A 3,504-nucleotide genomic window follows, 5' to 3' on the forward strand; every position below is an offset into this window, starting at 1 on the left:
CAGTAGGACTGTAAAGTTTTCAAGTGTTTAGTGGGTAGGAGTTCATAAGTTCTTACTTCTTCCTACCCCATTTTGAGCATGATATGTTAACTGAAACAAAAATCTGTATTTTTTTCTTCTTTTTTCTTTTTTATGCACTTCTTGTTACTGTGCACTATTTTATTTTTATATTGTATCATGTTCGAATAAATTTCATTTCATTTTATTACAGTGTAATTGTAGAAGAGCTGGAGTCCATAAAACATAAAATTTGTTGAATTCAGATTCCCAAGTATGAGCTCCACCTGTTGAAAGGTGTTTGGATCAATCTGTTATTGATATGCTGTTATTCTTTTTATTCCTATAAACTCTTTTGGGAGCACAGAGCCTCATACAGTATGTAGTTATTGCTTCCAATAAACTACCAAGCAAAACACATACTGTTTCACTTTGCTCATAAAACAAAACAAGTGTTGGACTCAGTTTAGTTAAAGCCACAACATCTAAGTACTTGCACATTTAAAAACTCAAAAAAAATCTGCAAATTAATCTTTGGCAGGAAGTCCCATAAAAATCATTGATTGCATTATGCAGAATGCATGTAGAAGGTCAAAGTGTGCAGTTTCACACAACCCTTTTACAACACTAACATTAAGTTGAAATTGTGGATGAAAACAATAACTGAAACGTTTTTGCTCTATGTTTTTATAGATACTTTTCTTCTTTAGGTTTTAATGTTAGCAAGGAGGAAGAAGGTCTGGTGAAACTGTTCAGATCTGAGAAAACACAGTGTAAGGGTTTAATTTTAGTCATGAATCATAGTTCTGTATTTGAAAACAAAAAAGAAGGAATTCTTTAACAGGTCATCCATTCAAGTGATAGCTGTTTGTTTAATAAAATATTTTAGTAGAAAATACCTTATTAGGATATTTAGCTTCAGTGGTTTCAACACTGACCGTTGACAGTAATTGCACAGACTTTGGCTCCTTTCAGCTTCTGCAAAGTGGCATTTTGCCATAAAAACAGAGAAAGAAACAAGGTTCCCTGACGGCTGGCCTGGCTTTATTAACAGCTTTAACCTTCAAACTGAGCTGCTGTGCCCTATTCTGCCCTCAGGTCTGTTATGACTGTGAGGAAGTGGGTGCAAGGCTCGTGTCAAATACACGGTCGGCGCTTTAACCAGGAACAGCTTGAACAGAGCCGAGTGGCAGAGAAAAGTCCCGCTGGGATGAGAAAACTTAGTTAAATTTACAGGAAGCTGAGTGCTTGCCTTTTAAAATAAAGCTGATCCAGAAATGATAAAGTGACATCTAGACTCCAAATTCCCCTTCAATGAGAAAAAGAGACTCCAATCAGAAACAGAACTGTGGCAACAGCACACATTTAGACATCACTTGAATGATATCTTCACTGGCAGAACTTGTTGATTTAGTCAACATGATTGTGTTGAAGTCATCGATAGTTTTTATGATAAAATGTTTCTTATGACAGGCTCTAATTTGGACTAATTTAAAACAAATTAGAGTAAGAGTTTACAGGTAAGGCTGGTTCAGGCTCAGGTGGCACATTTTTGGTATTTTTAATTTCCTCTGCTGAGTACCGGTACACCTTTGTGTCCTCTGTGAGGCAGTTTCACACCTCAGTCTCAGAGGCCTACAGGCCTGATGAGGTCCAGATGAGGTCCATGCTTGACATGGTGACACATGTGGAGGTGTGGACTCGAGGTGCTTAATCAAACTACCACAGGTTTTCTTAGAGTCGCTCACAGAAATTATCACATTTTAGTTTTTCTGTGATTAAAAATCACACGTGCACACAGATTTCACTTCATATGCAAACCAACAACATAGAGTTGCCTTCAGGTATGAGGGCCCAGGTCTCTATTGCAAGAGAGATCTGTGATCTCAATCAGATGGATAAATAAAGGTTAATAAATACAATAATGAATATTTTTCAGGTTTGTTTTTAAAAATGTTTACTCCTTCTTTCTTGTATATTCAGCTTGTTGGAGAAATAAAAAAACAAGTGTCTTGTGTGCTAAAATTGTAATATTTAAAAAAGGAAATATTCTAAATTATCACAAAATTCTTCATTCTTTTTAAATGTTTTGACACTGATGAAAATAATAAGTTTATGTTATCAAAGCTTTGCTTGAAGTTTTTAATTTTCAAACAAAACCATCAAAACATACCTATGGTCCAGCTTCAGGATCTGTTACAGATTCCTTAGAGTTTCAGTCATCCAATCACATGAAGGGTCTGAGCATGTTTGCATGAACAGTATGTTTCAAGGTCAGGATGTAGCAAAGCACAGGAAAGGCAAATTTCTGACAGGAAGTGCCACTGCTGGCAACAGCTGGATGAAGCCATATGTTGCGCAGAGATTGGACAGATGTGATCGTGTGTTGGCGTTTTGGGACAATTTCCTTGGGACTTACTAAAACATCTGTGGCACACCTTTGTTAAAATACAACAGGGATAAAGATAACAGCTTGTGTCGGGGTGTTGGTTTAGTTACTGCTCACTTTATGTTCCTGCTCTGTGGGTTGTGGATTTTTGTATTTCTTTTAATCCCTTTTTTACTCTGTAACAGTTTGAGAAAAAAAACCTCAAACTGTTGTTGAATCAACAGATTTTCCTCTTTTAGTTCAGTTTTTGGTGTTGATGAGCAGCTCAGGCAGCCAGCTGTCATTCAGTCAGGGGTCATTTTCTTCCCGGGGTCATGAACCTCGAGGTAAAACATGTATTTTTTGTACTGAGTATTTAGACATGCTGATCAGAGTAAACTAAATAGGAAACTGAAGAATTAATTAAAACAGATTTTAAAATTGGAGTTCATCAATTTTTCAAGGACATTTTACTGATTAGTAGTGGGGGAAAATTGAATGTTTTCTTATTAAAACTATTTTTATCAGGATGTTTAATCAGTGAAATGAATCCTATGATAAAATGCAATTTGACACACTAAATGATTAAACATGGAAGCTGAAAAGATCTGACCCGATTCATCAAATTAGCTTTTATTTATTAAAATATTTCTCATGAATGTTAAATGAGTCAGTTGAAGAGCAAGACTGTGGAAATATGTGCCTGGAGTTAGAAAAAGTCTGACTTTGGGTCATTTAAATCAATAAAATGCATGTTTTTTTAAGTGTCATAAAATCTTGCTGTGAGTATTTTTGTTTTATTTGTACAGCTTGGGGAAACTGGTTCCCACCAAAACATTGCAGGGGTGCATTTCATTCATGGCTCTAAATGCACCGCAAAATTACACTATCTCCCCAAACAATACAAAACCTTTTTTTGGCACAAACCACAGACCACGCTGAGCGGTTTTTATTGGAACAGCTTTCTGCTGAAGAGAAAATCTCAGTGAAAAGAATCTGCAGTGAATGCTCAAAATCTACATTTTAAAGTTTTCAAATTACAAATTATAGAACTTTAACGTTTATTTATTTCAAAATAATCCTGCATAAATATTTTAATTTGTACATTTGTAGAATGAGTTCTTACTTTTGTATTAGGA

This window comes from Austrofundulus limnaeus, unplaced genomic scaffold (genome assembly GCF_001266775.1).
Source record: "Austrofundulus limnaeus strain Quisiro unplaced genomic scaffold, Austrofundulus_limnaeus-1.0 Scaffold35, whole genome shotgun sequence".
Classification (NCBI taxonomy): domain Eukaryota; kingdom Metazoa; phylum Chordata; class Actinopteri; order Cyprinodontiformes; family Rivulidae; genus Austrofundulus; species Austrofundulus limnaeus.